This window comes from Salvelinus sp. IW2-2015, linkage group LG17 (genome assembly GCF_002910315.2).
Source record: "Salvelinus sp. IW2-2015 linkage group LG17, ASM291031v2, whole genome shotgun sequence".
Taxonomy (NCBI): domain Eukaryota; kingdom Metazoa; phylum Chordata; class Actinopteri; order Salmoniformes; family Salmonidae; genus Salvelinus; species Salvelinus sp. IW2-2015.
In genome coordinates this window covers 36,191,992-36,204,831 of record NC_036857.1, presented here as the reverse complement: position 1 = coordinate 36,204,831, position 12,840 = coordinate 36,191,992, and the positions used below count along the sequence as shown (strand labels likewise).

Sequence of the window (12,840 nt, the reverse complement as noted above, 5' to 3'; positions counted from 1 at the left end):
ATGTTTAGTCTAATACAGTGACAACTAAAAGATACCAAAACTGTTTTGTCCAATCAACGTAACCTAAATATGATTTGGCTGTCCATGGTTGTGATTTCTGTTTGTGCTTGCGTTCGTGTAATGCCATCCTTTCTTTCATGTTGAAAAAATGATCTATGACTCCGTCATACAGTATACTTTTAGTTTGTGTGGTCATAGGCTACCTGGCTAAAATGCTTGCTCGATAGCCTAACTTCCTTTCATGGGCTACGAGGACCCAGCTAGTTTACATTAGCCTACTACATTTAGCTACATATTGATCTTCCATCCCCTCAGGCCAGGGGCACAAAGTATGAATTTATGGTTTGATCAGAATCACCGTTATAATCATTGGCCAGTAAGAAGAATTAAGTAAAACCCACAAGTCCAAATCCCTACATCCATCCATGGTTAATTTAGGAAAGGGACACTTTTAGCTAGCTAGCTAGCCACCGGAGGACAACAACACAATGAGATGCAACAGTTACATTTTATTCTGTCATTTGATGTTTTGCTCCTGATGTGATTGGTGTGAAGCCAAATCGAAACTGGCTTTCCTTTACACTTTTTTTGGGTGCGCAAGGACGATTCACAGTTGAGCTCACTCAGTTTAGCTCAACACTGATTGGCTATTATTAGCTTCCCTTGCATTCAATGCTATGGGCGGCAAAAATGTAATCATATTTTTGATCAGACAGCATCATATAGGCCTAGATGGGATACACATACAGAGACAGAGGGGTGCTGTTTTGTTCACTCGGATGCTTTCTCCGGTGAGATACATTGCCAAAAGTATGTGGACTCCTGCTTTTCGAACATGTCATTCCAAATCATTGGGATTAATATGGAGTTGGTCCCCCTTTGCTGCTATAACAGCCTTCACTCTTCTGGGAAGGCTTCCACTACATGTTGGACATTACTGCTGGCACATGCTTCCATTCAACCACAAACGCATTAGTGAGGTGGGGCAATGATGTTGGGCCATTAGGCCTGGCTCGCAGTCGGTGTTACAGTTCATCGCAAATGTGTTCGATGGGGTTGATGTCAGGGTTCTGTGCAGGCCAGTCAAGTTCTTCCACACCGATCTCGACAAACCATTTCTGTATGGACCTCACTTAGTGCACGGGGCATTTTCATGCTGAAACAGGAAAGGGCATTCCCCAAACTGTTGCCACAAAGTTGGAAGCACAGAATCGTCTAGAATGTCATTGTATGCTGTAGAGTTAAGATTTCCCTTCACTGGAACTAAGGGGCTTAACCTGAACCTTGAAAAACAGCCCCAGACCATTCCTCCTCCACCAAACTTTACAGTTGGCACTATATTACAAGTATTTCGTTACACTCGCAATAACATCTGCTAACCAGTGTATGTGACCAATAAAATTGGATTTGATTTTTGCATTCGGGCAGGTAGCAATCTCCTGGCATCCACCAAACCCAGTATTGTCCGTTGGACTGGTAGATGGTGAAGCGTGATTCATCATTCCAGAGAACGTGTTTCCACTGCTCCAGAGTCCAATGGCGGCAAGCTTTACACCACTCCAGCCGATGCTTGGCATTGCGCATGGTGACCTTAGGCTTGTGTGCGGCTGCTCGGCCATGGAAACTAATTTCATGAAACTCCCGACAAACAGTTATTGTGCTTATGTTGCTTCCAGAGGTAGTTTGGAACGCGGTAGTGAGTGTTGCAACCTAGGACAGATGATGTTTACGCGCTATGCACTTCAGCACTCGGCGGTCCTGTTCTATGATCTTGTGTGTGTAACCAATGTGAAATGGCTAGCTAGTTAGCAGGGTGCGCGCTAATAGCGTTTCAATCGGTGACGTCACTCGCTCTGAAACCTTGAAGTAGTTTTTCCCCTTTGAAAGGGCCGCGGCTTTTGTGGAGCGATGGGTAACGATGCTTCGAGGGTGGCTGTTGTCGATGTGTGCAGAGGGTCCCTGGTTTGAGCCCAGGTAGGGGCGAGGAGAGGGACAGAAGCTATACTGTTACATTGGTGCCGTGACCCGGATTACTGGTTGCTGCGGAAAAGGAGGAGGTCAAAAAGGGGGTGAGTGTAACCGGTGTGAAATGGCTAGCTAATAGCGTTCCAATCGGTGACGTCACTCCCTCTGAGACCTCAAAGTAGTTTTTCCCCTTTCTCTGCAAGGGCCTTTTGTGGAGCGATGGGTAACGATGCGTCGTGGGTGTCAGTTGTTGATGTGTGCAGAGGGTCCCTGGTTCGAGCCCAGGTAGGGGCAAGGAGAGGGACGGAAGCTGCACTGTTACATGTTGCCTACCACTTCGCTGCTGGGCTGTTGTTGCTCCAAGACTTTTCCACTTCACAATAACAGAACTTACAGTCGACTGGAGCAGATCTAGCAGGCCAGAAATTTTACAAACAGACTTGTTGGAAAGGTGACATCCTATGACAGTGCCACGTTGAAAGTCACTGAGCTCCAATTTTTGTCTATGGAGATTGCATGGCTGTGTGTTTGAATTTATACACCTGTCAGCAATGGGTGTGGCTGAAATAGCCAAATCCACTCATTTGAAGGGGTGTCCACATACGTTTGGCATTGTAGTGTACATTCAGCCTATTGAATTGAAGGAAAATTATGAAACAGAGACATGAAAATTTGATAATTTTCTGTTTTTCTTGGTCAATTTTTTGGGGACGCCTGGCTTCCCTTGACATCCATCATTACACACCCCTGCTTATAAGGGGCTGTAATGTCTTTCAAAGCAGTGTTAGTCCTATGTATATTTTAATTCCGAAATCCTTTTACATACTCGAGATAGACTCTGCATTACCCAATATAATTAGTGGTTCGCATCAGGGGACACACAATAGCCAGTAGACCAGGTAGCCCATGCTATATCAGAAAACGTTTAAAATAATTTTTGCTCATATCAAAAACCAGATCTTATTGTTGATGTAGTCCAGAAACAAAATGTATGGCTTGCATCATGTAAAGGGAACCCTGCAATAATATGTATTGGAAGTAGGGGTGGAGCAACACGTGGGAGAGTCATGCGTTTTCTCATGCATTTTGTAGGCCATTTCAATATCAGGAGATGGCGCTGCAGTGGATAGCGGCTGTTTTACGGGCTTCCGACCAATTCTGAAACTTTGTGTGGGGGTTTTATTACTTTTTAACTCTGCTTTGTTAGGAAAACGCTTGTAAGTAAGCATTTCACGGCAAAGTTTACACCTGTTGTATTCGGCGCATCTCACAAATATATATATATATATTTCTTTTTTTTTGATTCTACATCTCCGTAGCATACCTGTGCACATGCCTCTCCATCGTTGACTGTGATGAATTACAATATGTTTCATCACCAAAGTGTGTCAGGAAATCATCATATGTTGGACCACAGCTCACACAAGCAACCTAGCTGGGTATGCATCAATATTGGATAAAACATCAATAATCTGTGAATAAGATATCGCCTTAAAGCCCCAATGCAGTCAAATTATGTCCCTGTGTTTTATATCATATTGTACAACAGCTGATGAAACTAACACTGTTAGTTTCAGTGTTAGAAGTGTAAAAGGGAGAAAAAATGTGATCAGTGTTATTTCCTGATAGTTGCTGGTTGAAAATACAATTTTATTTTACCTTTATTTAACTAGGCAAGTCAGTTAAGAACAAATTCTTATTTTCAATGATGGCCTAGGAACAGTGGGTTAACTGCCTTGTTCAGAGGCAGAACGACAGATTTGTACCTTGTCAGCTCGGGGATTCGATCTTGCAACCTTTCGGTTACTAGTCCAACGCTCTAACCACTAATTAGAGCGTTGGACTAGTAACCGCCCCAATCAACACAGGACCTTATAATCAGCAGGCTTGCATGAGTTTTGGGTTTCCATGGTGACATCACCGTGGGGTAAATTGGCTAATAGACCAATAACAAAGAGTTCCAAACCTCTCTGCCAATAACAGTTAGTTTTTCGTTATCCCCTCCCCACTCAGTCTTAGCCCTAGCAAAATTCTTGCTTGAGAGATGTTTTCTTGCTAAAAAGCAAATTTTTACGATTTTAATGGAAATCTATTACAGTAGAGTACTTAACTGTTTCCCAGAAATTATTTGATATTAATATAAAAATGGCTGCATTGGGCCTTTAAATGAGACTTGTATGTTAGGCTGATCTTTACCACAAAAGCATTATTGAGATCTTATAGTTCCCAACATTTTTATAGCCTAATATAATATTTGTAGGCTATGTATGATATTCTTTCAGAGACTTTAATCCCATCATATTCTATTCGTTTTGTTTATTTAGACTTGCAAGAATCATGTAATGGCGTTTAATAGAATTCCAGCCCTTAAGATGATTTAACAAACTGTTTTAAGCACAGAAATATGAGCATTGTTGCTGCATCATAAGCACGCATTCTATTTTACTATTCATGATATCTGGTTTATCACTTTCTGCTCAAGCACACTCTGTTGGTTGCGTCTCTATGGGTTGAGCCCCGTGCTTAACTCGTACCTCATGGGACAATCTGTTGCCATAAGCCCAATTGTTATAGACACCATGCGGGTGCTTGCTAAGAGGAGGTGCTTATTAAATGCCCAGTGCAGTCAAACACGTGATTTTTCCCGTGTTTTATATATATTTCCACACTATGAGTTTGGAATAATACTGTGAGATTGTGAAAATGATGATAATGCCCTTTTTAGTGTAAGAGCTGTTTGAAAATACTGCCTGAAGTTTCAGCCTGTTGGATGGAGGCTGTAAATTAGTTAATAGACCAATAAGAAAGAGTTACAAACCTCTCTGCTAATAACAGCTACTTTTCAGGTTTCCCTTGCTTGAGAAATTGCTCTTTGTTAAGTAGCTATTTTTGTAAAAAATATATATTTTTAAAATTGAAAACAAACTCGGCAAGGTAGCCTCTTGTTACCCAGACATGATTTGATATTGAGTTAAAAACAGCTACATTGGACCTTTAAAACCCCATGAGGGACTGGCAATCAATTGATGGCACATATAAGGAACACTAGTTTTATTGCCAGAAATAAATGGATATGTTTTGCGCAATCGTGATTATTAGGCTAAAATGCCTTTTAGGCTTTCAATAGGCTTTCAAAAAAACGACCTATGCTATATTATATATTTATTTATATGCTTTATTTTATTGTTGTAGAGAACAGCTGCTGTATATAACCTACTTATAGCACAAACATTTCGGGTTATAAGGCTATATAGACCATATAGAGAAATTAAGCACTATGGAGCTAGACTAGTCTTTTATGGGTATTTGTTTCCATGGTCATTTTAAACGCTCCAAATGTTTGGAAATCCCGATTGAATTGGAACAGGCTTTCCAACGGTTTTTCAATTTGAACGTTGAAGACGAAGTCTGGGAACGCGGGGGTATTCCTTGCACGCGTCTGACGTGTGACAGTTATTCAATTACATTCAGAGCATGGCCAAACTGAAGGCCCGTTGTTATGGCCATCTGCTGCTTGCCTGCGCGGGAACATTCAAATCAGGAACGCTGCTGCCTCCCCGGGGAACTTCAGTGACGTTTTGGTTTCCAATATAGGCCTACCAATTTGTTTTCAACATTTTAGTAACCTATTGAAAATTGTGAAAATTAACAATGTAGGATATTACAAATAGATTTTAATGGCAAGTTAAACCAAAATGATGGGTGGAAATAGCAAAATCTATAAGACAGATCAAATAAAACAAAATTAAAAAAAGATAACAAAATTGACTCGAATTAAAAACAATGACAACAATAACATGAGCAACAAATCACTGCATATTATACCCTGCAATTAGGCCTAGGCCTATATTGTAGGTTTGTGTTTTACATTCAAATGAAAACATGTATTTACATTTTATGGCTAAATATAAACATGTTATTAAATATATTTTCCAGTGTAGGTCTACTGCAGTTACCAAATTCCTTTACTAATGGCAGTGCCTCCACACAGCCTCCGCAGAGAGAGGTTGGCCCATCTGTCCAAATGCTCAGCGGGGTGGCGCGTGCCATGAATTAACCTCGGTTGAGCAAACAGCACGCGTGCAGTTGGAGGCCTATTCATTGATTCGCTTCTTAAATCAAGAGCCTCTCATATAGCACCTTAAATTCATTTTGAAATCAAATTACAAATAAAACGGCCGTGTTCTTATTTATTTTTTATTCAGAGTTCAATTTGGTGTTTAATGTCCCTTTTTTTATGGTTCCATTTTCAACACTTTTCTTTTTTAAACCTTTGTGACAATCGTTATTATCCCACCTCCAAGACGCCTACCGTTTTACAGGTCTTTTGGCACAGTCCTGTGCGTCATCATCTAGTCTCTGAGGGGAGTTTTATTCTCACAAAAACCGATACGTTGACCAATTGGAATTTTCCCATATAAAATGATATATGTAAATATGTTCTCACGGAAATCACAACTAAATTTCCTTATATAATTGACAAATAGGATTTATATGCATCCCAACACCATCATTTTCTGCAATCTATAAATGCCGCATTTATAACCTCAACCCATAGCGTACTATACATAAATAACCAGACCAGACCACAACAAAAACTTTAATATTTCAGCATGTATGTGTGTATCAGTTTAGAGGAATAGCTACATCATGTGAAATTGTCACAATTAAATAAGACACAAACGGCAAGAGATCACTTTATTTGGCCGTCCAGTTTGATCCTCCTGAAGACTTTAATGGTGGATTCTCTCTTGACATACGGACGCGTACACACACACACACACACGTTGTGAAGCAATACCTAACTGTGTATATACAACAGGTATACTGGGCACAGACGTCAATTCAACGTTTATTCCACGTTGATTCAACGTAATTTTATTGAAATGACCCGTAAACAACGTTGATTCAACCAGTGTGTGCCCAGTGGAATTAGTCAACCAGAAACAATGGGTTTTTGTTCTCTATATGGGGTTTAAAATGACACGGTAACACTGCAATCTACATTCATGTGGTCCTCTGTAGCTCAGTTGGTTTGGGTTGGTGCTATGCCAGGATGGTGTGTTTGATTCCCGGGACCGCATGACTGGAAGCCGCTTCGAATAAAATCGTTTAATAAATAGCATATATATATATATATATATAGATATATATATTCATAAAGACTAGTCAATTCACTTTAAGATCCATAAAGGGGCAATCTGCTGTTGCCTACATCCATTTGTGGACTTGTGAATTAATGATATGTATACCTACCTATTGATTTTTGAAAAGTATTACTTATAAATGCCTCATGAGCTTAGTTCCATCACCAGAACCCAAAATATACGCGTGTTTTACTCCAATGTTTGTAAACAAAGTACATTTAAACAAACACCATATAGCCTAAAAACATGGTTAAAACTATATGATTGCCGCTTTAATGAAACATTTGATTAACCACTTTTCCAAATAACTATGGTGTTTATAAATGACTGAGATTCGGACAGTTTTCCAATTATTTAAAAACAGTTAGTGAGTAAATGATTCATGCATATTTTTTTTACAGATCAATTATAAATATATAATATAAATATATATACATATATATTCATAGCATCTTAATGCAATGAAAACAAAAACATGTGGGAATAAAAACATAAAACCCATTTTCATAACAAGTACTGCTGGAAATGTCCTGGCAAACGTCATAGGATTTACGTCTAAGAGTATGCGTGTTATTTCTGATATCTAACATGGTGAGAAATATAGTGTTAATCTCTTTCAAGTTGAAATACTAATGTAAGTGAAAGACCTTTGAAATCACCTCCAATTAAATGAATCTGCATAATGTGTTGTAAACTCTGATTTCCTCTTTTTTTGTTGTTGTACTAATAATGCATGTCTTTGACATATTGGCATTTCATAAAGCAAAACTATCTGAGCTGTTTATTGAGATGCCACATTGCTTTTAAGTATTTGCCACGTGTGTTAAAGACAAAACCACTGTTTGACTTAAGCTACTGACCATACTATAAAGTGTTTAAGGCTAACTATGTCATTCAAAATGCACTTATTGACACTGCATGGATTGAACTACAATTAGGTTTCATGTTACATTAGCAGACAGATGTAGCCTATTTACTGCAGATACAAGCTATTCCAACATCCATATAACCTTGAGACAACACATTAACACATTCTTTCTTAATGACCACCAACTTACCATTCCTCTGCCACACCACAGCAATGCAGTCATCCGTGTGAGTTGCTGGTGAGAATTTACATGGTCGAACTTTCTCACACACTTGTCCTCAATTGACAAATTCGTGAATGTCATTAACAACAGCACTTTATCCATGATTGAATTAACACTAACTTGACATAATTGAGCATTTTGACATGAGTGAATAACAGGAATATGACTAATAACAACAGATATTATGGAACAGACCTTCTACATATAATAGAGTAACAATAAACGCTCTCGATATGCATGTTACTTAATCATGCACAAGCACAAGATTACATTGTATCGATACAATAGGCTACTTTCATACCAATATGATTATGATACTACTTTAATGCATTTACAAATGTACTGATAAATGCTAATGACGTTCATGCTTATATGGTGCAACATAAACGACTTGCTCTGCCAATTCGAGAGTGCTCCGAATAATATAAACAGTTCACACGTTCGTTCAAGGAAAGCGTGTACTGATAATACTATAGAGGATATTATTGATGATTACATACCAGAAATCGGCCTCCTTGCTTTGATGGAGCTTCGATGGAGCAGGAGCGTGGCGTTGCCCGTGGATGGCTGGAACAGTGAATTGCATTGAGCGCCCTTTTAGCGCACTAGGCTGGTGAACCAGTGTGGCTGGTTTGCTCTTTGTGGGCGGAGGCGATTGGTCCACGCCTTCTAAGGCTTGACTAAGCCCTCAGCGTCAAAACCTTAATATCTGGAATATAGCCTAACCGTATGCATATTACCATATCAAAACATAAAACATGTTTGGCTTTGGTTGTTGTTTACGAGATTTGTTTCATGTTAAACATATCGATTGATTATTTTACAAAATGAGCTCAATATAGTTTATTCATCCAGTTATCTTTCCTTCTCACACTATTTTCAGTAAAATAATGTTATAAGGTAGACCTTCTTTTAAAGATGTGATGGCTATTATTAATATGATCATATCGTTGGATGCCCATAGCATTGAGCATTGTATTTAGTTTCAGGAGCCTATAGGCCTAATATAACAATAATATAATGCAACATTATCAGATAGAAAGTAACCTCACCCTTCATGAAATATTTGATGGTCCAATTTCCTTCAAATTCTCCATAATTCATTAGATGGACCGGAGGGCCATCTGTCCTTTTGTTCCTCAGGCTCGTGTCGTTCTCGTGCCCCCCATATCTACAGGGGCCGCACAATGAAGACCCCTCAATGCCCATATGAAATCGTGCATTCAAAAAACGCGCCATCGAGCCGTCTGTCCAATAACCTCGACTATGTCTGATTGCAGCTTAGCCCACTTGTAATTCTGTATACCGAAAGACAATGTCCAATACATAGGATTGAAATATGAAATACCGCACGATCTCTTTCATTTCAGTTATAGAAGCATAGGCTATAAAAAGGCCATACGAGTAAAATTGTAGTTATTACTACCTAGAATTATTCATGCAGACTACCGTGATCTCGTGTCTGATACAGGCCGATGCGTCAGAGAGACTGCTGTTGGAGGACATTAGGAATATATCTTGAGTCTCTAATGTGACGCCATAGAGCCATTTGACATGGTTTAAAGGGAAACTAAAGTTGAGGCACCAGATGTGTACTTTTTAGCTTGTATTTTGGCTTGGGTATTTACATTTCATGTCATTGATGAAGTTCATATGCGCTTACAATCTGTCCACGCTTGGGGACTAGGGGTGCCTTAGCCTATACTATTAAATGATTTAGAAGTGAACGTTGTTTGATTTGATTTGACTGTGACATGTAAGCCAAACATATTATGCATGAATCCACAATATAATCTTTTGACTTGTTTTTCTAGGTCTCGTTAGAATGAATGCTATGCCCCCCTTACGCATGCTATGTTTTCCGGTAGTTCGGTGGCCTACAAACTACAAAGAATATACACTTGTTATAAAAAGGCTAAATGTAAAACATACTGAGACAGTCTTTTGGGTTTGTTACATTCATCTTGTAGGTTATTGTGTGCGTCAAAAACACACTTGCGCAACCAACTGGTGCCGGAGTCACCCGGCTCGTGCAGTTCTCGTGACATCCATTACGCAGACAATGCGACCCTTCATTTGGCGCTCAATCATTAAATTCAGAGACATGTAGTCTATGGACAACTGTAGAATAGATACGAACGAGTTAAAATTGAGTTTTAAAATTGTCCTCACCTACACTGACTATAGATTTCTGAAGAACCGTTAGACTACAGTCAGTTCAATTAGGAATCGTTGTTTCAGGATGTCACTCGAATTCGTTTATTGTTTTTTCATGGCACAATCCAAAACAAAAAATATTTAGACAAATTAGGATGTGATCACAGTCTATATAGCACAAATGAGATATTACAGTGTCACCCACTCTCGTATCATATTGTATTCAGCATTGCAGTTGATATAATATATGTTTTATTTAGTTATTAAATAACCATGTCTGTACAGTAATACATTAATCACCTGTCGCTTTGTTGTTCCCCTGTTGACTCGAAATGATGCGGAAGCTTTGTGGCCAGGAGACGCGTCACCTGGTCGTATTGACTCGAGTCCTTCGCTACAGTGTAAACATTTTACTATATGTTTACGCTTCTAAGTGGCAGATGCTTCCTGAAAATGACGTTGGTTTATGCTTGGCAAGCTGTTTTAAAAATTCTTACACCAGTTTCTTGTTTCAAGCTCAAACACCTCCAGAGGCATATTCTGATTGACATGTCACTCACAAAAACAGATGGTAAATATATGATGCACCACAAAGGGCAGTGTAACATTGTACACACCATATATTGCTTGTTTAGGGTGTAATTGACTTGAATGCTATACAAAATGTACTTGATTGAGATTTATCATCTGATAGTTACAGTGTAAAAAGCATTTCACTATAAACTACAGTATTGTCATTTCTACAATCTAATGAAACACCGCAACACAGTCTCACATTCAATTCGCGCATACTGAACACCGATGATAATCATGTTTAAAGAGGAACTAGTTTGTACATTTCGATCAAAGCAATGCAGTTGTATTGTAAAGTACCAAGATTTACGGAGGATGAATTACTTTCTGTTGTTATTTTTGGGTTTAAAGGATTCCACAATACTGATCATTTATAATACAATTATTCAATTTTTCCCGATAAAGAGAAAATCATTCCATGTCTCAGTCCATTTGAACTTCGTTTTTTGACCATCGTCTTTCCTAGAGAGGCTACACAGACTAACACATATACTCTTAGTTTTGCAGTGCCATGTATTGACAATTTCTTTACAGTGACAGCTCAAGTTGGCCTGAAATACATCTGCACCATTATGATGCCTAGTATGATAGGGGAGACTTCTGGCAATGCTTCACCACTACAACATGTAACCGTAATGAAGTTTGGTACTTCATTTCTTCTGCACCTGGACCTATAGGAGTTGGACTTTTTTAAACCACTGGAAGATGAAATGGAACATTTACTAAATCAAAATCAAAATGCATATGTCTCATTAAGAAATACTTTTAAAGAGAAAAATGTGTCCCACCGGGCACAGAAGTCATTTCAACATCTGGTTTTGATTCACATGTGGTTGAATTGTCAGCTGACATGAATTCAATATAAAATCAACAAAACATTTCACCATGACATTGGATTTAGGTAAAAAATACGAAATCCCCATAGGTTGAATGACTTTCTGGAAATCCAAATAGCTTTCCACGTTAATTTATTTATTTATTTCAACTTTATTTAACCAGGTAAGCTAGTTGAGAACAAGTTCTCATTTACAACTGCTCCCTGGCCAAGATAAAGCAAAACAGTGCGACACAAACAACAACACAGAGTTACACATGGAATAAGCAAACATATATTCAATAACACAATAGAGAAAAAGTATATATATGAGGTAAGATAAGGGAGGTAAGGCAATAAATAGGCCATAGTGGCGAAAAAATTACAATTTAGCAATTAAACACTGGAGTGATAGATCTGCAAAATATGAATGTGCAAGTAGAGATACTGGGGTGCAAAGGAGCAAAAAATAATAAATAACAGTATGGGGATGAGGTAGTTGGATGGGCTATTTACAGATGGGCTATGTACAGGTGCAGTGATCTGTGAGCTGCTCTGACAGCTAGTGCTTAAAGTTAGTGAGGGAGATTGGGTCTCCAGCTTCAGTGATTTTTGCAATTCGTTCCAGTCATTGGCAGCATAGAACTGGTAGGAAAGGCGGCCAAAGAAGGAATTGGCTTTGAGGGTGACCAGTGAAATATACCTGCTGGAGCGTGTGCTACGGGTGGGTGCTGCTATGGTGACCAGTGAACAAAGATAAGGTGGGGCTTTACCTAGCAAAGACTTATAGATGACCTGAAGCCAGTGAGTTTGGCGACGAATATGAAGCGAGGGCCAGCCAACGAGAGCATACAGGTCGCAGTGGTGGGTAGTATATGGGGCTTTGGTGACAAAACAGATGGCACTGTGATAGACTGCATCCAATTTGCTGAGTAGAGTGTTGGAGGCTATTTTGTAAATGACCTCGCCGAAGTCAAGGATCGGCAGGATAGTCAGTTTTACGAGGGTATGTTTTGGCAGCATGAGTGAAGGAGGCTTTGTTGCAAAATAGGAAGCCGATTCTAGATTTAATTTTGGATTGGAGATGCTTATT

The 12,840-nt window shown here is 39.1% G+C and overlaps 1 long non-coding RNA gene across 2 annotated transcripts; it reads right to left on the bottom strand.

Annotated features, from left to right (window-relative positions):
- Positions 1 to 5,650: 5,650 nt before the first annotated feature.
- Positions 5,651 to 9,708, bottom strand: LOC139029090 (uncharacterized). Of its 2 annotated transcripts, XR_011481357.1 has the most exons (4): positions 9,256 to 9,708; positions 8,704 to 8,770; positions 8,171 to 8,215; positions 5,651 to 7,061 (listed from the first exon to the last, which is right to left on the bottom strand). It is a non-coding gene; the product is annotated as an uncharacterized lncRNA (long non-coding RNA). The 2 variants fall into 2 exon arrangements; XR_011481356.1 differs by having other exon boundaries at positions 5,652 to 7,061; positions 8,704 to 9,708.
- Between the last annotated feature and the right edge of the window lie 3,132 nt (positions 9,709 to 12,840).